General features: G+C 36.2%; 1 protein-coding gene across 1 annotated transcript in view; it reads right to left on the bottom strand.

Annotated features, from left to right (window-relative positions):
• Positions 1-6,067, bottom strand: part of LOC143368617 (nephrin) — a 338,794-nt gene extending 332,727 nt beyond the window's left edge. The window contains exon 1 of the mRNA XM_076811531.1: positions 5,882-6,067. The gene's annotated coding sequence lies outside the window, so the exon portion shown is untranslated. The remainder of the gene's footprint in view (positions 1-5,881) is intronic.
• Between the last annotated feature and the right edge of the window lie 16,346 nt (positions 6,068-22,413).

Raw genomic sequence — 22,413 nt, 5'->3', positions numbered from 1 at the left:
AATCGACAAAATTCATGTGTTATATAGTTAGAATCATTCTGCAAACTGTATTTGTTCTACAAAAGTCTGAAAGTATGAAATGTATGATAGGAGTTTATGTAAAAGTATGTCCAATATTTCTTAACAAGTTACAAGAGACTAGTGAAACAATTCTTGTCACTCTAATATGTAGTTCTTTAAACTAGGGCTGGGACTATTCGAATAATTTAATATTCGAATATTTTACAAGTAGGGTAAAGTGCACTAATGCTGGCACTGCATTAATCATTGGCACTCCTGATTAAAAAGCCAAATATCAAGAAGTACAATTTTAGATAGTACTTTTTTACAATTTCTTATTTTTCTTTCACTACAACACTGCAGAGCCCAGTGATTGTACTACACATTTTACATCTGGCAACACCACAAAGTGGGACAAAGGGCCGAGTTTTAGGTGTTTCCTTAAAATTTTGATAAGGGGTAGGTAAACATATTTTGTCGCTTTATAACTAAGTAATGGATTGAAATACAGATTTACTAAGTGTTGTAGGACTTAATAGTGAATGAAATAGTCTGTTTAAACACTTTAAACTTCGTTTTTAACTACATATGTTTTTCTACATAACCTCAAATTTTAGGGTGCCAATGATTGTACTTTTATGCCTACTTTTGTTTTTTATTGAATATTTTTAAAATAAAAGACTTAACAGGTACTCAAGATGTTTTATTTTAATGAGAAATCCATAATCATTGGTAATAACTGAAAATTAAGACCATATAAAAACTTCGCCAAAAAATATAGACACTTCAATTGGGATTTCCACTTAGGGTGCCAATCATTATACAGTTTACCTTATTCGAATGCTACGAATAAACTTCGAATATTTGAGTATTCGAATGTTATTATTCGAATACTAATGTATTCGAATAGTATGGTGTGAAGTGGGTAAAAATTAGCTTACTAGATTTCACCCTGACAAATGAACCTAAAGAACTTGATTTATAATTCACACCATAGTATTCGAATACTGATTTCGAATACTCATTCGAATACTGATTTCGAATACTGATTCGAATACTGATTTCGAATACTGATTCGAATACTTAAATATTCGAATAGTATTCGAATACTTGGATATTCGAATACTTAAATATTCGAATAGTATTCGAATACTTGGATATTCGAATTATATTCGCCAAATAATTGAGCAACTGAAGTATTCGAATATTCGAATACCGAAAAATTCCACAAACAGTCCCAGCCCTACATAAAACCAGTTGTTGATTCGAAAACATGAGAGTACCTATAGCTTATTATTAATGTATTTTTGCTTTTATACAACTTTCATCTATTTACTGTTTCACAGTTTATTCTTTGGTCTCCTTTCGACTTATAACAAAGTCACAGAAACTAGGGGCAAACTTTAAAGGTATATAAAAATGCGCTCACAATCATTTGTAGCTAACTGCGAATACTTAAAAGGTTCGACAGTCCTCATTTATGAAATGAGAATTCATCAGAATGTTGTTCTAAGGTAAGAATCATGTAACGTCAAAATATGTACAGTTAGTAAAAAGAAGTATGTGGACACCTTTTAAAATCGCATAACTTTTTTAGAATTGGTCCAAACTACATGAGTTTTTTTTTAAGCTAGAAGGTTTACTTTGCTAAGTGACGTGTTTCGTCGTTTTGGAAAAAATGCAATTGGTCGGAATAGCAAAAAAAAAATAGTAAAGGTAATTTCTTAAATGTTTTTTTGTGAGCCTGTAATGAAAATTCAAAAAACTCGTTTGTAGATTGACGTAAGTTACACCTATACTTGCCTAAAATTTCATCAAAATCGGTTAACGTTGCTCTGAGGTCGAAAATCCCTGATTTCGGGAATTTCGAGATTTTCTCTTACTAACTGTACGTAGTTACTTCAACTGCGACCCCTAATTCTTTCGTTTACAGTTCCATAACAAAAAGGTGTTCCGCCTAATTAATAGGTTTTAGCTTTAATTTTTATATTTGGCATATCTATGGACTTTATGATTTTGACTCGCGATACCATTTCGAAAAGAGTGACCCAAAAAATAATCTTTTTTTGGTCCCACGATTTTGGAACTGAATTTTATGCGAAACGATACCTTATGATGAGACATCAATCACACGAAATTTTCAAGTTGAGATGACAATTAGTTTCTGAGATATGGGAGGTTAAAGAAGTGAAAATTCGTTAAAGCGTCTGCCCATATGCTTCTATGTACGGACTTTTATGTCAGTCCGATAATTTAAACAATTATTTCCAGGGGTTTTGCTGACTGCTAACAATGAATTTGAACTTAGATTTTCAAAACTCACAATGGCCGATTCATATGGTGAACGATATATTTTTAAAAAAAACCTCCACTACACAGACATTTATATTTCTTGATTTTGTTTTTTTTGTAAATTTTGAAAATCTTAGTTCAAATCCGTTTTTAGCAGTCAGAAAACCCCCTGGAAATAATTGTTTAAATTATCGGACTGACATCGAAGCGTATGGGTTGACGCGTTAACGAATTTTCACTTCTTCGACCTTCCATATCTCAGAAACTAATTGTCACCTCAACTCCAAAATTTGTTGTGATTGATGTCTCATCATAAGGTAGCATTTGGCACAAAATTCAGTTGCAAAATCGTGGGACCAAAAAAAGGCTAAAAAGGGCCTCATTTTTGGGCCACTTGATAGTTTTGTCCTGTACATATGTACGCCTCCTTCCAAACTGAATATGTTTAACTAATGAAGTACACACATTCTTCTTCAGATCAAACACTTACAAATTAACAAATTCACGTGTTTCGCAGCAAGAGTTCTATCTTGGCATCTGAAAACCCATCTCGAATCCGAACAAGTCAGTTACATCTTCAAAAGCGAGTGAAACAGTTGTATTGCAAAATCTTCCCTTGAATATTTTTATTATTCTTCTAGGTCAGTGCTTCCCAACCTTTTTTGAGTCGCCACCCCCTTCTATCATATTCAGAGAACCTGCGACCCCGCCCCTATGTAAGGTAAAGTAAATTTAATAAGTTAAAGAAAAAATAGGAAACTGAAAATAGGTATTTCAGAATATAATTCCAACTTAATAATACATATATCAAATACACTTAAAGATATTTAATGTATTCAATTATTTTGTTTTATAACTTTCCTTTTTTTCAATTTATGAAAAATCAGAGTTACAGCATTAATAGAATTCGACAATATAACCATATTAAAATAAATACGTGCTAAAAATCGCCAACTAAAAATAACCGCGGCGACCCGCTCGGAAAACACTTCGCGACCCCCTTGGGCGTCGCCACCCGCAAGTTGGGAATCACTGTTCTAGGTCCTGAAAAACCCGACTAATGCAAAACAAATAACGAAATCAACTGCAATCAGACGAAGTTACGTTAAAATCGCGATGTGTAATATGCAAAGCACAAACTTCGTAGTTAAATATTTCGCAAGTTATTTCATTTACGTAAGTGGTTAAACATAAGTGAAAAAGTTTTCGGTTCCCCATCTAACTATAAAGTTCCATTTCAATCGGCACGTAATACTTCATTCGCAACCCCGCCAGTAGTACCAACTGAAGCAGCTTTATTACCTACACACCGAATGAGTCAGATGCATTTTAAGTAGCAAACAGACCAAGTGCGTTGTAAACACTAAGTCACTCCTAAAGCAATAAATAAACAAGTGAACTTTGAACAACCAACTAACTTTTGACGACGGCAACTATTTGGGCAACTCAACGTCACCCCCGAAGATAAATTACTTCGGGGGTGTATTTCACTGATATTCACACATTCAGTCAGGCTGTACAATAATTTTGGCGTGCGGCGGGAAGAGTCCTCTTTCTGGGCGTAGATCGCGCAAGGTTTTATAGAACGCTTTACAAGAACCAATTGTGTAAAAAAAAAGTCCATGTACACGAACCCCTTAATGCGCTACTTAAAGACCGGATATTTCGTGAACACTCTGCATGCACATATCAAACGCTGCCATACCTCGCGATAACGTAATCTATAAGAACACATTTTTTTAAAGTGATATTCACTGCACTGTTACGCGAAAAAAAAAGAAAAAAAATAAAGCAGTCGACGGTCGATTAGTTTTATTCAAAATCTTAGGAACGTCACTTCCTTTTAACTGACTTCAAAAAGCAGGAGGTTAAAGATTTTATAGAGGTTGTGTATTTTTTTTATTTTTTGATGATCTTCTTCTTATTCGAAAGAATCCTACACTGTATCAACATTGACTGAATATTTTGCCAGTTCTGGTTAATAATAAGGACTATTGTCACCTAATTATTTTTATTTCATGTTGTGTCAATATATATTAAACTAAAAAGTTAAGAATAAAAAAATTAAAACCAACTTCAAAATAATAAAAATGCACTAAAAAGTGAAAAGTAATTTTTTCCCTTATTTAATCTACGACTCTGATATTTTTTAAGTCGACGTCAGATTTACACAGTGCAAACGATGAGGCGCCGACTTAAAAAATATAAGAGTATTAAAAAATTAAATACGGGAAAAATTACTTTTTACTTTTTAGTGAATTTTTATTATTTTGATGTCGGTTTTAATTCCTTTTTTAAACTGTTGTAATATATAGTAGGGTGGAAGCTATATCTCAGAGAATAATAATTAGTTAAAACTTAAGTTCCTTGCTCATTCCATAAAATAAGTACACTTATTTCATCCAAAATTAAAGTATGCATGAGCACCTAATATCGAAATACTACTGTAAAGAGAAAAACAGAAATGTCGACGGTATATCCAAATCTACAAGTTCCACGAAAGAATTCGGAAACACCTGCCAGTACTGTTTGCTCGTACAGGGAAAAACACAATTTTTTTTTCAAGTCCGCCGTGGCAAAACAATACAGATTAATTTGTCGATAAAAGTATCGTATCGGTGGAAATTCTTTGCACCACTAGATCCCCAATTACCGAACGGTCGACCGAGAAAAACTCGTTGAACTCGTTAAGCCGCAGTGCCAGACCTGTTACCTCCCCAAACGCAACAGTTCAACGTTGAATAAGATTCGTGTGACGATGAAATCACAACCAGGGGGTATCTGTAGCGTAACTCTAGTCACGTATAAACGAAGCTCTTCGATTCCGATAAAAGGAGCAAAAATTAGCATTGACGACGATGAGGCATGTAGGGCAATTGCGGCACGAAGAAACCCTTTGACGTCGTAGTTCACGTCGAACGGAGTAACAGCGTGCAAGGGTTAGGAATATATTTCGATGCAGCGAATCCTCAGCTAACGCCAGAATTGTTTTTCCACAAACGCACAAACGCCAGTTTTGTACCCAAACGTAGAAACAAGGAACACCGAAGACACGCAGATTCAATGCCTCCGAGTGTACGGTATCGAAAAGTTTTAACTACCGCCGCAAATGGGATGCTCATCATCGAGGGACTCGTTAAGTATGCACGGTGTGTACGGCACTCAGCATCGATCATGAAGCGAGAGATTAGAAGATTGATAAAATATTTTCGCCTGTAAAGATTTAATAATAATTCGCCGCGATTTACATAGAAAGTAGTCTTAATTTCAGACCCCAATATTCCCTTTTATCGGTGACCTGAATCTTTGTCTGTCCCCTCGGTATTAAGAGGGTATGTTAAAAGTGAAGGAACGCGCGGGTCGAAGTGAAATATGACGCGACACTTACTTCGGTATTTTTTTTTTTTTTTCAATGGCAATTGAAATTGAAGATTGCGAAAGGAAGAGTGGCTGAGATTGCCTCGAGGAAGGCAAACACAGAAACTAGGGGCAACTTTAAGCAGGGTCTTAAATCAAGTCACAACAGAATGGCGAGAGCGAACTTTGGAACTTGTTATATTTAATTTAATCACTGGCCACTAATTACAACCTTTTTCTATATCGCTTCCCCCGAAACGGACGCCGGCAGTGAGTGTCTTGAGAACAATCCGTTTCCAGCTGGGGACACGTTTAAACGGGGCTGTTTAGTCCCGATAACTCAAATGTACCGCGTGCACAATACGACACTCAAAAAGAACCGTACACACGAGTGAAAATAAGAGAGCGTCATGTACACTCCCTACGATCGCGGGTAGAACACTGGCGCGTCGTATCACTCGGTCCTTTAGTTCTCGGCGCTACCGAGGTGCGTCGTGACGCTTTCCAACCCCCCCACTCTCGGTTGCAGCCCTTCGTGGTCCTTGCTTGCCAACCTGCTGGCTCCCTCAAAACAGGAGGTAGGGCTACGTTTCACGGCTCTTCCAACTTGATGGACCTCGTATTTCCATTCTCAATAGCTGGGTTCAATAATTGTGCTGCTCACTGTGTGTATAGTCTTTTCGATGAAGCGCTCCCTCATTAGCGACAACCATTTACTACTTACCATGATGCCTACTCACCACTTTAGTGCCCGCAGGAATTAAGTGCTTAAATACATTTTGTACACTGCAGCAGTGCGATGTATTAAATGCTTTATATACTTATAGTATCTGACTATGCAGCATGAAGCAATGCGAGAGTTAGTATACTTATTGTAACAGCATTTACTCCCTTAGATAATGCGCGTCGACGGTTTGATAATATTTTCTATATTTTCCGTTATGAATTCAAGGAGGAGATACATTAAAAGTTACGTTATACCTCATTCAATAGAGTTATTATATAATTTTGTAGGCGAATACAATAGAAACACGTGGGGAGTTCATTCCTATAAATTGGTTTATTATATTAAACAGTAATCAACAGAATTGTATTTTACCACTGAACTAGCCGGTAATATTACTACTAGTAATGATACCGTAATCATGCTACATTTGAGCAAGGAATTTTATTAAGGATGAATTTCAGTGACAATCTTACAAGGAAACATATCGAACCCGAAAATCCTGATTGTAATGAAACTCCGTACGATTGTAGAGCATGTCGGAGTATGTAAGAAACGATTTTTTTTCTGCGGAAAAACAGTCTGAGGGGGTGAAATCAGCCCCCAAATTTTCAGCGATTTTTTGTTTTTCGAGTATAACTTTGTAACGGTGCGAGGTAGAAGAAAACCGTAAATGGACAAAATGTTCAGTGTTTGATGCTGTATAACGCGCTGCAAAATAAATGTTTGTACGTCCAACAATTTATAAATAAATTAAAATTTTCGTTATTTTACATATAATTTCTAACCGTGAGGGTTGGGGACGATCTTTTTCCGTGTAAAAGTTATAATTCGCAATGGTTTACTAAAATGTAAAAGGAAAAAATTTTGATTCATTTGTTTATTTGTTTCCGCCTTTGTCCATATTACTACCATCTGCCACTTGACAATCGAGGATTTTTTTTTATTTATAAATTGTTGGACGTACAAACATTTCTTTTGCAGCGCGTTATACGGCATCAAACACTGAACATTTTGTCCATTTACGGTTTTCTTCTGCCTCGCATCGTTACAAAATTATACGCGAAAAACGAAAAATCGCTGAAAATTTGGGGGCTGATTTCACCCCCTCAGAGTGTTTTTCCGCAGAAAAAAAATCGTTTCTTACATACTCCGACATGCTCTACAATCGTACGGAGTTTCATTACAATCAGAATTTTCGGGTTCGATATGTTTCCTTGTTAGCCAAAAGTTAATCTATTTGCAAGATATTAATAAGGCTTTTCAAGCAGTGGTGTATTTTTATCACAAATTCAGTTGAATTCGCTCTAACTTTTTATTTTACTTTGTCAATTTATTGAATATTTAATCTTTTATCATAAACTTTTTTTTGGAATGTACCTGAAATGCAACTAGTAGAAATGAAATAATCAAACTATAATTTTCTTTTCTGCGTACACGAAAAACTAAGTTTTGGTGTCATTTTGTTTCATTTTAAAAAAAACTATCGAATCAATTGTATCGGAATTTTTGTGATAATTTTCTTCAGTGTTTGATCTTTCTGTGCACAAGATTTCGAAAACATTGACCTATTATTTGGCCTTAATTTTGTAGTTATATTTCTCATTATTGCGTTTTCCCATAAGAATATATTAAATTGAAAGGTAAATAATTTAAAAACTACCGAATCAACATTTCTGAAATTTTGCAGAGGGTTTTACTATTGCATAAAGATTTATTACTCCCATTTTCAAAGATTTTTGCTTGTTTGTAATGTTACTGAAGTTCGTCCTTAAGTATTAAGTAACTATAGAAAAAAATCGGTATTAAAGTAGGGGGAGTTGGGACACTGATGCAAGGGGCACAATGAAGAATATTCTGTTGATGTCTAGAAACAGTTAAAAGTTCAAAACATGATTACAAGACACCCTATAAGCAGTGTAAGCTATCATTTTGATAGATGATATAAGATGATACCCTATAGATATCCAGATAATATTAATGTTTCATTGTGCCCCTTGCATCAAAGTGCCCCAGGCCCCCCCACACGTTTACAACCTACCTGTATGACTGCTATATGTATAAGGTGAACCGCGTAATGAGACCACCTCTATTATTTTCGTTACTAATGGACCGATCAAAATTTTATCATAAATTGTTTTCGACGTCACCGTTAACATTTTTATGTATAATCCTATACTTTCTTTAACCTATCAGCTAGCAGGCACTGTGACAAATCTGACGAGCTTAATAAAAAAAAAATGATTTCGTCTAATGTTACGATACAACGCTAAAAACATTCAGGCGAAAAGTGAATTTTCTAGTCTTAAGCTTCGAACATACTTAAATTCCCAGTAGGTATTCCAAATGCCCACATATAGTGTCTATGCAGTTTTGTAGACGAGGAAGATGTGAATGCATAAGTATCTTTCAATCACGTAATTGTCCCGCAGTAGCACTGATACCGCAGAAAACTGGTTCGCTCGTTCTCCTGATCTTACTGCCCTGGATTTTTTTGTGGGTCACATGTATCGGAATGTTCCAACAGCGGCGGAAAATACGCGGCAATGGAAATAATTTAGCATGAAAATGATGAAAAAATTTTGAATGGTACACTAACAACGAAAATAATGGAGATGCTCACGTTACGCGGTTCACCCTGTACATACACGAAGTTCACGCATTTGTAGCTAGAAGACGGTTTAGGTTTAAGAAGAAGCAATATCTGAACTACTGTCAGATGTACATTAGGCTGGGACTATTCGAATAATTTAGTATTCGAATATTTTACAAGTATTCGAATGCTACGAATACACTTCGAATATTTGAGTATTCGAATGCTACGAATACTCTTCGAATATTTGAGTATTCGAATGCTACGAATACACTTCGAATATTTGAGTATTCGAATGCTACGAATACACTTCGAATATTTGAGTATTCGAATGCTACGAATACTCTTCGAATATTTGAGTATTCGAATGCTACGAATACACTTCGAATATTTGAGTATTCGAATGCTACGAATACTCTTCGAATATTTGAGTATTCGAATGCTACAAATACACTTCGAATATTTGAGTATTCGAATGTTATATATATATGCACAAAAAGTTGTGTAACAGTATAATTATATTTAACTTGTTTTGTTTTGAAAATATTCGATATTTTTGAAAATGTCCCAAATGGGGATTGTCGCAGGTCGCATGAAAGAAAACTATAAGAAACTATTTATGCCATTTTTCCATACAATCCACATGTAACCCGACGCAATTCCAATTCTGTCCCATTCAACTTACAGACGCATTTCAAATTTGTTCGCTTGTTGTAAAGAAACGAAGCACAGAATATACACTTTCTGCTACACACAATATTGACTTATATATATTATTATTATTATTATTATTAAATTAACGGAAGAACCCTTTAGATACAAAGTATAGATCCAATTAGTACAAAGATAACGTAAATATAACAAAAACATAAAATAACATAAAATAAAATGTAAAACAATAAAATAAAATAAAGTGAAATAAAATAAATAAAAACAAACAAAACAGTCTGAGCCCTAAGACCTAATCACAGCACCAAAACTGCTTAAATTAATGTAAATTAAATTAAATTACTGAGGTAACAGTCTCCTAAGCAATTGGTTCCTGAACGAAGCGAAGGACACAGCGAACACGTGTACATAGAATGAAACTAACTAGCAGGCGTACCAAATATATTTTCGGCGCCGAGTGGTGTACGTAAAATTCCAAAATCCCCAAATGGTAGCTAATGGGTTAATTTATAAAACTGCTTAAAACATACCGTTGAAATCGGTGTGCTTACTTCGGTTACTTACAATTTGACAATAGGTATCTAACAAATAAGTATTCCCTTAAGCGTTAAGTGGGCCGTGAGTGGATCAGTTTAGATTTCTAGAAGAAAATCGAAACGTAACGATAGAAATTTATACCCAATGCTCAGAAAACTTATGCAGAAAATTAATAACGTACTTATATTGGGTACGTTCGTTAAAAAATCTAAAAATATGTGTGTGATATTTTATAATACTGCAAAAATTTCTGTTGGTTCGGGATAGCAAGCATTCCTAATTTAATTAAAAAAAGATAAAATAGGGTTGTATTTGGACTCATTTTCACTAGAAAAATCTCGCCTATGCATTGATAGTACTATTATGACGATTTAATAGGCAACAGAAATATTTAAATTTTCATTAGTGATGACAGTCATTCAAAGCGCAGGCCGTGCTGAACAAAGCTTTTCCGGTAGTAGGTGTCGATCGGAAAAGCTAAATCGATTTAAAGGGCCACTATTGAAAACCTAGCACCACTCAAAGTGTTAAGTATTGATCTTGATGTCCTTCAGGCTGGATACAGTGCTTCATTTGATCACTAATGACGCAATGACCTGTCAATGATCTGAACAGTTTAATTTGAAATATTTCAAGCTAAGTATCGGACGCGGTAGACTATGCCCGACGTACTGTATTTTTGATATAACCTCAAAAAAGGTGTCAGGTGTCTATTTGTGTCAGATGAAGTGATTCCAGTAGAAACTCAATACTGCCTCTTCGTTCAAAGTTCAAACTAATGGAACAATATAGCAATCAATGCAGATTGAATTCTGCTGCAACGAGATGAAGTACGATTGTGCTGAAACACCAGTCGTTGATTAGTTGCGAGATCATCCAGAAGCGGAGCAAGTTTCACATAAACTTCTAATAGTTATCACGAATACACGTCTCATCAAATGGAACATCAAAGCATATTTTCCATTAGGGTAGACCGGGGGCGATAGTAACAGGGGGGCGATTGTAACACGTTAAGTATCTCAAAACATATGATAGATATTAACACAAATTTTGGATAGCTATATGAAGAATGACAATTCGAATACACACATCCATATCCTAGCAGTATAAATACAGAATAGACATGCATAGTGGGGCGGAGCGATACTATATAGGCGGAAATTTAAATTTGAATTTTCAGTTGGCTTGGGTGCGGGATAGTTGTCTATTGATCAACCAAACACAATTGTAAAAAAAAATTGGAAAAATATTCATGTTTGCAGGTTCCCTTTTCTCCTAAAAATGATCATAAAATCATATAATCATATAATCATATAATCATATAATCATATAATCATATAATCATATAATCATATAATCATACAATCATACAATCATACAATCATACAATCATACAATCATACAATCATACAATCATACAATCATATAATCACATAATCACATAATCATATAATCATATAATCATATAATCATATAATCATATAATCATATAATCATATAATCATATAATCATATAATCATATAATCATATAATCATATAATCATATAATCATATAATCATATAATCATATAATCATATAATCATATAATCATATAATCATATAATCATATAATCATATAATCATATAATCATATAATCATATAATCATATAATCATATAATCATATAATCATATAATCATATAATCATATACTGGACAAAAGGAACCTGCAGACATGAATATTTTTCCAAAATTTTTTTACAGTTGTGTTTGGTTAATCAAAAGACAACTATCCCACACCCAGGTCAACTGAAGATTCAAACTTAAATTTTCGCCTATATAGTATGATAATATAATCATTTTTAGGAGAAAAGGAATCTGCAAACATGAATACTTTTTAATATTCGAATATTTTTAGTTGACTAACGAGGTTAGTTAACTAATTCCCTTTAATTGTTGTATTATGAAGTAAACTATGCTGCGATTCGCGATATTGAAGCATATGAATGACCAGCTTGCCATTTAATGTGTCGCCGTCACAAAAATTGGCGTGTTCTGTCAGTAAGAATGAAAGATTAAAAAGGCCGGCGAGAAGTAATTATTTTTGTTACGACTATTTTTTAATTATTGTCCACTAAGTACTGTTTGATGTTTTTTCATGAATATTTTGTGAAAACCTGATACATTGACTATAATTTACGGTATTTTATTTTATCCGGTGCGTGGAGGTTATGTACGTACAGCCCTTAACATATTAATAATGTCGGGCGGGGTTACTTGACTAAATAAGCATAGGAAGACCACTAAAAATTACATTTTTTATCCTCAAGCTGTAGTCGTGGCGAATAGTTTAGCTGCTCAAGTCCACTTCCCCCACCACAAATCCCTCGAAATTCACCCTTACCAGTTTTACATCCTATCCACCCTTCAAACTCTCAGGCCTTCCAAATAGACCATACCAAACAAACACAAAATAATTACAGTATCTCACACCATGGTAATTAATAAAAATAAATAACACTGTGAAGGAATGATAAAAATAAAAAAAAAATATTGGTCGTAGGATATATATGTACGCTTTTTGTATACTATATTGATGGAATTGACAGCGTATATATACGCTTTTCGTATATATTGATAGAGCTGTGACAGCGGATATATACGCCTGTCGCAGGTAAAGGGTTAAAACTGAAAAATAAATGTCAAGTCAACTAACCCCACAGCTGGGGTTTGTTGACGTATGCGTCTCACTACTTTAAATATAATAAGAACTACAACCTAGACTCAATTAAAACGATTTTCAAAATTAAGCCCGTATACCTAATGAAATTTGTAAACTTTTGGTATGCAACAAGTCAACAAAATACCAATGGTTGATTTATAAAAAATAGATATGTAAAAAATTAGTCAACTAGCCCCGGTCTCCCCTACCCTTAAGATATATTTCTGATTTACATTTTCCATATTAGTTTTAGCCGAATGGAGCATTCTGTCGAGGTGTTGGAAGATATGATTCTACCTTGTTTTTTGTTAACCTGAAGAAACGTTTTTACAGTTGATTTCTATTTGTACTTTGTTGTGTTGCTATTATTTAAATGCAATTGCGTTATCATTTAAAATGTTTAAAATTTGTACCGCTCCCTGTTTTTGCTCGGCTAAAGCCTTACGGATCATCCACCGCCACATTTTTTACTTTTATCCAATCCAGGGACCTATCATATCCGGAGTCTCGACGCCTGTGAACCGAGAGCGATAAGCTCCGCGCACGTGAGTGAGTCACGCTCTGCTGAAATTTTCAACTTTTCTATTTTATATTGCATCTTCATGAAAGCGGTACCAATGGGTTCCCAAGATTTTCTTGGCAAAAATGAGTCCAAACACTACAATATTCAGAATATTTTTTTTTAGTCACAGTCGAGTGGACTAACTTCCATCTTCTGCAAATCAATTCTGCATCTTATCTCTGATGAGGAGAACGTCAAGATTCTATTTGTGCCACTTGTATAAAGATGCAATGTAAAATTGAAATCTTGAAAATTTTAGCAGTGCTTATCGCTCTGACTTTTCGCCATCTGGTTCATAAAATCCAGGCGAGCGTTAAAATATTCGCTACCTCTTCCCAGTTTTTAGCTCGCGTTCGATTCCCACTACGCGAGCCCGTAATCGAGTAACACTGTGTCTGAAATATCACTGTTTGCTTCTGGACATATTTTTTAAATCATTCTGGGATTATTCTTTTTGCATACATTTACAACTGCACCACGAATTATTGCAGCTGCATTTGGATAGCATGCTGCGATGCTATTAAAATAAGTTGGGTTTCTATGTTTTTATTATTGACTGATACTTACTTGCACTTGTGTAGCGATACCTCCGCACTCGCCACAAGAGGGCATTTCAACCAACCACGGTCTCTCACAAGTTCTCATTCAACCACCAATTCCAATATATACCTGTTTCGTCCTTCCTCCTAACATCCCCTCGTCTATGTAGGGTCTGCTAGGTAAAGCCCTACTGATGAGTTCACTAGCAGGCCCAGAACGAAAAGCACACGTCCTTCATTTTCTCCTTTTCCGTCCTGCCCGCTACCTTTTATCTCCCAAACCAAACATTCCTTCTCCAGTGTGTTTCGTATACTTACAGTTGTCGGATGAGAAGTTGTCGTTTAACAGTTTCCCCCTTGCTTAAAATACATATTCTGTAAGGAATTCTGGATATAACCCTATTAAAGCAGGAACAAATTTTGCCAACACTTGAAGCATAACTGTTGATAGCAATAGCATTAGTCGACTCTAATATAGTAGAAGTGTGATGTGTAGTGGATTCTGTATCTTTTACTTTATTGAGTGTTTTTTGTTAGTATTTATTAGAAACTCGTGAAATATACATGTCGCGATTGAGTTATACTTATTGGTATGCGCTACTTCCTAAAGTAATACCAAGTACAAGTTATAAATCAGTTATCGCTGGCGCGGTATGGATGTATTGGTATACAGTACAGTTATTGACTGGGGTATAGTAGTTGACCACCTTAAATTTCAGCCGCCATAGTCTAATGAATCTGCGCGTTTCCGCATCAATGATGCACTTCGATCAGAGGAGGCAGTCCTACCTTTCGTTTCAACCAACAATCGATGATTTCAGTACAAGCGCTCCGCCGTGAGATCGTCGGAAAGGAAAACGTGTAATTTTAACTCTCAAAGAAGGTGAGGGCTTAGCGGGCATCTTTAAAGCGGCGACTTCTTTGCTGTTTGCCGTGAACGCCATTGATCATAATAGGTGACAAGGGCCCAATGTTAACATTCGTCATAGGTCCAGTCGTGTCGAACGTGATTATGTTGTGTTTTGGGGGGTGTTCAATAACTGATTCGACGAATGCACAATAATACAGTCATTGACCACTCGTAATTTTCGTGCTGTAAGACCGCGATGAAGATTGATTTAGATCTTTGGAGGCACGGGGCAATGCTTGTATATGGTTTCGGCTGTGCACCTCCGATCACTTCTGATTTTTCATTGATCCGGAGTTTGGTGCGATAATTCGGAGGTCAAAGACGTTTGACGAAAGAAAAAAAAATAAAAGACAAAAGCAAAAGAAAGAAAAGAAAGAGGCAAAGAGATGCAAAGAGAAGAAGAAGAAGAAGGAAAGAAAGAGCAGGTGAGAGAGAAATGTAAAGGTGAAATCAGACGGCTCGTGGCTCCGCGAACTGGCTCGGCTCGACTAGCTCGTCAAGGCGGCTTGGCAACCCTGGGCCATGACCAGGGTTGCCAGATCTTCGGCATTCAGCCGGAGTCTCAGGTTTTGAACAGAATAGAGAATATTAGCGAATTCGGCAGGCACGCACTTTCACTGGTCAAACATGCCATAAAAAAATTAAAAAATTATTAATTCATAATACTTTTATTATTATTACTTCTTTATAAGAAGTCATTATTATAATGAATTTTGGATGTCTTTTTTATTGGCACTGTTTTCTCTCACTCCTCCCCCCCCCCGGCCCGTCTGCAATCCTCAACGAAATTGAAATCTCCGGAAAAAGATCAAGCCTGATCTGGCAACCCTGTCCATGACCGATCAGGCGGCTCGTGGCTCCCCGAACTGGATCGGCTCGTCTAGCTCATCAAGGCGGCTTGGCAACCCTGGGCCATGACCAGGGTTGCCAGATCTTCGGCATTCAGCCGGAGTCTCAGGTTTTGAACAGAATAGAGAATATTAGCGAATTCGGCAGTCACGCACTTTCACTGGTCAAGCATGCCATAAAAAAATTTAAAAATTATTAATTCATAATACTTTTACTATTATTACTCCTTTATAAGAAGTCATTATTATAATGAATTTTAGATGTCTGTTTTCTTATTGGCACTGTTTTCCCTCACTCCTCCCCCCCTCCCCCGGTCCGTCTGCAATCCTCAACGAAATTGAAATCTCCGGCAAAAGATCAAGCCTGATCTGGCAACCCTGTCCATGACCGATTAGATGGCGCGTGGATCGCCGATCCACGAGCGGTCTGATTTCACCTTTAGAAATAAAAAAAAAAGCGAATGAGAAGCCAATGAGACCGCGGCGAAGTACACGGCATACGTCGTAAAGGGTGCGCATGAAACACACCCTGCCCCAAGACAATATATCTTTGATTTTTATATGTTCACAGATGGTTTTAATAATAAAGGTGATTTTAAAGTAAAAAATATGTCATTTTCTTTTATATTCAGCAAGTGGTCAACAACTGTACCTAGGACCAGTCAACAACTATGCCACGACCGGTCAATAACTACAATTTTGAGTTATGTTTCTTTATAATAGCATAATATCGAGACTACTGATTTCTCAAAGTTTCTTTGGTGTTATAATCATCTTCGATACTTCTCTTTCCGCCGGGTATAACAAAACTTCATTTCTAAAATTCAAGTTACTTATTCCATAGCGTTTACCTAAACTGAAGCTCTTAGGTGGTCGACTACTCTATCGTTTACCCCATATATGTATGAATGTTAATTATATACACACGCAGGCAATGCATAAATAAAATATTGTTTTTTTTTTCACTTCGACAACTGAGTTATGACTAAACAATTTTTTATCGAAAAAATAATAATAAACACATAGACAAATATGAATAATGAGAAATGCGAATCCTCCGTAATCGAATTTAAGTAAGAAGCGTTTATACGCTAGAAATTTCAGATTATAACAGTATCGCTACGGAAATTATGTTGCTTATGATACGTTCGTTTTATATCAAACATAATTTAATTAACTAGTCTCTGAAAGATTAAATTAACGTTGCATTTAATCTGAGGCAATTTAACAGGAAAATGGAATGGATAAATAGGAGGCTGGAACTCGACAAATATTTATTGGACTGTATTTAACGTATAAAGTAAAAGTTGTTAATGTAGTTGATCTCGTTACTTACTTCTCTTTCATACCGTAATTGCAGAAATTTTAAAGCAAATAATTTTAGTTGCAACTATTTCAGAAATCATCCGAAATAAGTAGTCGCTTTTAATTTAATCAGCAAGTCACGGATTCTTGACTACTTTGCTGATTCTGTAATGTTAAATTAAAAAACCCTAATTTTCAAAGGAAATATGCAACAGAGACAGACAGTAGAATGCAAATGAAACCCAACACTGCAAATGTATCTCGGTTGATTATAAATCGCGTGTACAACCCCAAAAACATTGAAGTAATTTCCACTATACAGCCCACTACATTACATTGCATAATTCAGCACAGTCCCGTGGTATTAATTTACTGAAGGAGCGGCGGCATTAATGCTTTGCGGAACGTCAGCCTTCTGTAACAACGCTGTGCGGCACGATTACTGTTTCACTTATTTCCGAAATATCCCTTCCTCGTTCGTTGTTTGAAAATCAATTAGTTTGTTCGGTGTCTAAGACGCAACTGTTCCGTTCACTTTACGAAATGCAGCTAACACTAATTGTAAGATGCTCCGAGAGGACCGACGTGCTGTTGGAACGAATCATGTAGATTCCTTAATCTGCAAGAACCTTGGATTTGGGGAGGTCGATGTCCAATATACTCGATTGATTACAAAATAATCACTTGATTTAGCTAGAACAAAGTAACTATCCTCGACTAATGGGCCACCTTTCGGTACGAGAAAGCACGACTCAGTCCCGCAAGTTGTAAACTCATAAAGGTCACGAACCTAAAGAATATACAAGGAAAATAGGAAGGTAGATACTAATGAAGTTCCTTTATGATTATAAAAGAAAATTCTAATTTTCTGAAGCGTAAATGCCTGCATTCGTTGACCTTATGAATTGAATCTTAAAACGCAGTTACAACCGCTGCTTCTACTATATTCCAGTTGGACTGTAATTTCATTATTGTACGTGCATGTTTTTTAGATTTGTAGTAAAGATACAAAGCTTACCCTTCACAGGGTAAGGTTTCCTTGGAATCTGTTTCTCCTAGAACCTGTAATTTCGTAGTGGACCTTCGAAAAAGGAATTCTACTAAAATTATTTAAATAACCACTAGGGGAATGCGATTTGTACGATGATTATATGATCATTTTTAGGAGAAAAAGGAACCTGCAGACACGATATTTTCCAAAAAAAATTTACAGTGGCACGTGTCGTCCTAGGTTGCCGGACCCCGTTCCGGACGGGAAGGGGAGGCTTTGTTCTTGCCCTGTCGCCTCCAAGGTGCACCCTCGGTCGCGCCCTAAGGCCGGCCCGGTTACGCCACAATGGAGTAACTGTGCGGGGCGAGTGGATTGGCTTTGTCAGGATCGTGGAGGAAAAGAAGAAGAGAGGTGGGGGGTGGGTGGTTGCGGCGTTTCGTCTTGGGACCGTCACCCCGACTCATCTCAGTAGGTCTATAGCTGACGGCCCCTGCCCTTTTTTTTAAATATACGTTTATTTGTACCGTTAAATTTTTACATTGGGAGGATTTATATCCTTAACGCAAGGGTGTCGAACTAGCGGCTCGCGAGCCGCAGTGGCTCCTTCTCCTCTTCGCCTGCTCCGTAGAACCGTAGGAAAACGGCCCCCTCCAAACTAGGGTGAAGTAGGCTTCACTCTGATGAATTTCTCCTCCGGGTGCTGCACTCTCTCCCTGTCGGGTCTCGTGCAACGTCTGGAGAAAAATAAGTGGGGGAACCGGCTGACCGGGGGCCCGATTCGTGCGGCTCTCGGAGTGGGGAAGTTCGACACTCCTGCCTCAACGTATAAAAGGAATACATGTCTTAAGTTTCGCTTATAGACTGAAGGCCCAGACGGCCCCTGCCCTAGACACACACGGGGACACAAGAGGACATAATATGGAACTTGTATATATATATATGAAATGAGATTGGGAATTACGACTAGTGAGAAGATTAGACCTCTGGTGGCGCTCGCCGACACTAAGTCGCGATACCGTGGTGGGGCCGGGACGTCACACAATTGTGTTTGTTTAATCAAAAGACAACTATCCCGCACCCAGACCAACTGAAAATTCAAATTTAAATTTTCGCCTATATACATGGTATCGCTCCGCCCTAGTGCACAGACGGTTTTATTTTTATTTCGGAAACTAGAGCTTTTAGAGTTTATGTTGAGGCATTACATTCCAGAAAGGAATATATTTTGAACATGCTGTAAAAATTTCAAGTCGTTCCGAACCTCGGTTTTTTCGCAATCAGTGCAAAACCGCAGAAAAAATGCCCACACATCAGACGAGTGTAGCGTCGTCATATACATGTATCCATTACAAAACAAAAAATTTTTACAGTGTACAGTATTAATAAACATGACTTAAAAGTACTGGTCACAATTTGTATTCGTCTCTTTTTAATTAATTCGAAATAAATACTTAAAACTTCGAGGGATTTGAGTGCCTACTTAAGACAATCGATCCTATTTGTAAATCGTCTTGCCGAGATTATTTTATCGTCAGACAGTAGTGTGACGTGTAAATGCCAATCTCGGCATTCAAACGCCTTTGTCTACTGCACTTTTGAATAATTCAGTAGTTGAAATGATAAACGTAGTAAGTGTTAGTATTAAAAATTTTCAGTAGAAAGAAAAAAATTTGGCACTTATATCGTTTATCACTTGAACACTATGGACTTTCAGCGTATACCATCTTTAGAGACTTACAGGAAACCAGAAAGATTACGGCCGTGAAGATTGCTGGCACTTTCATCATTTTTCACCACATGGAAGTTGACACGTAAGATTCTAGCTCCCTAGCAGTTGAAATAAATTATTCTAGGACTTACAACTTTTGCCACCGCATCCCGCATGGAATTCTCACCCTTTTCCACTAAAAAAATTATTTCTTATTTGTTTGCTACTTACATCGATTACCATTTCAACTCCTCAATTCATTAAATCAACCTATACGATTTCTTGACAAAAGTCAAGCTACAAGGACATGTAGCTAGTAGGGCTGGGACTATTTGTCGAATTTTACGGTATTGGAATATTCGAATACTTCAGTTGCTCAATTATTTGGCGAATATAATTCGAATATCCAAGTATTCGAATACTATTCGAATATCCAAGTATTCGAATACTATTCGAATATCCAAGTATTCGAATACTATTCGAATATCCAAGTATTCGAATACTATTCGAATATCCAAGTATTCTAATACTATTCGAATATTTAAGTATTCTAATACTATTCGAATATTTAAGTATTCGAATACCATTCGAATATTTAAGTATTCTAATAGTATGGTGTGAATTATAAATCAAGTTCTTTAGGTTCATTTGTCAGGGTGAAATCTTGTAAGCTAATTTTGACCCACTTCACACCACACTATTCGAATACATCATTTTCCAATACTCAAATATTCGAAGTTTATTCGTAGAATTCGAATACTTGTAAAATATTCGAATATTAAATTATTCGAATAGTCCCAGCCCTAGTAGCTAGGGGTGTGCAAGTACCCGGAATTTACAAGCTGAGTTAAACTCGATTCGATTACTCGAGCCGAATCCAGCGTTTGAATTTTCTGTGCTGCTTGATGTCGACGAATTATTTGAAAAAATGTAAGCTGCTTGAAAAACTCAAACGGCTCGAATATTCGAGCCCTCGTAAGACTTCGTGTCATTTGGAAATAAATTTTCAGCTCGAAAATTTCCACATTGCTCGAATATATTCGAACAGATCTCCAACTTTCGAGTTACTCGTAAGTATTCTAATTACTCGAGTTATTCGAATATTTATGTATGTACTGTCAAATAATAATCTAACTGTAAAGAATAGATATATAAGACGTTAGTAGTTCAAAGTAATTCGAGTAATTCGAATATTTACGAGTTGCTTGAAAGAGGGAAACCAGTTCAAATATATTCGTCGAGAATTTTTCAGCTGAAATTTTTTCACCAAGTAACTCGAAGTCTTACGAGGGCTTGAATGTTCGAGCCGTTTAAATTTTTCAGAGTACCTCGCATTTTTTTCAAACAATTCGTCGATTTCAAGCAGCTCGGTAAATTCAAACGCTCGACTCGGCTCGACCGATCGATCATTATTTGACTCGAAATTCGAATACTAGCGCAACCCTAAATGTAACAGAGTTTTGTCAATAGCATTGGTCGACCACGTTTGAAAATGATTAAAAATGAAAGATATTCTGTTATAAAGTAGCCGTGTTCAAGATCACAGAAATTTCGTCTTATAAACCTTAAGTAACTTCGTCTGGTATCTCGTAACTGAAACACTTAATTTCCCGTTTGACAATAATTTATGATATAACGTTAAGTGAAGCGACGGAGCGACGAAGCGACGAAAAACTAATGACCACCCGTATCATTTTCCTCGCGACAGTCTTTCTACGCTTTATATTGACTACGTCGTCGTGGTAAAAGGAAGCTTATAGGATTTTTCGTTTCTGTCACTAGTTCGCTGTAGTTTCCGCTGCGAGTAGAGGCTGCAAGAACCTCTTTTCTCGACACGCAGCTCTTACTGTATCGAGATGGAATCTTTCAGTAGGATTTAGTGGAATGTTTCAGCGACTACGGGAATAAGGAATAAAGGGAGACGTACGGCAAAGCTGAGGGAAGTCTTTATGAAAACAACGCACGTAGTTGTGTTCAGTCTTTTCAATATCACGATGATACTGTTATTATTTCCTTCAATAAGAAATTACAATCACGATCAGAGTGAGACATTCAATCTCAATTTTTGTTTTCGTAGACCCTCGATTATTTTTCAGATGATCGTTGTGTTACAAGAATTCATGGACATCTATCGGGATATAAAACGCGTAATAATAAAAAATAACTCGAATAAAGTCGAGTTTAGACTCATTTTCATGAGAAGAATCTGGCGCATCATTGGTCATACTTTCACAAATATCTAACAAACAATATAGAACTTACAGTTTTCATTACTGAATGATTAGTCGGGGATAGAGCTGTAAATTATCGAATGTTCGAATAATTCGAATACTCCTAATTGCTCGAATATCAGAATACTCCCAATTATTCAAATATTCGAATATCCGAATAGGTAATCCTAATTATTGGAATTCCCCAAAGCGAATTCTTTGGTATTCGATTTCCCCAAATTCGAATTCTTTGGTATTCGATTTCCCGAAATTCGAATTCTTTGGTATTCGAATTCCCCAATTGTGAATTCGTTGGTATTCGATTTCTCGAAATTCTAATTCTTTGGTATTCGAATTCCCCAAATGTGAATTCGTTGGTATTCGATTTCCGAAAATTCGAATTCTTTGGTATTCGATTTCCCGAAATTCGAATTCTTTGGTATTCGAATTCCCCAATTGTGAATTC

Source organism: Andrena cerasifolii, chromosome 4 (genome assembly GCF_050908995.1).
Source record: "Andrena cerasifolii isolate SP2316 chromosome 4, iyAndCera1_principal, whole genome shotgun sequence".
NCBI classification, from domain to species: Eukaryota; Metazoa; Arthropoda; class Insecta; order Hymenoptera; family Andrenidae; genus Andrena; species Andrena cerasifolii.
Note: the sequence above shows the minus strand (reverse complement) of the source record. Positions and strands in the feature narration are given on the sequence as shown.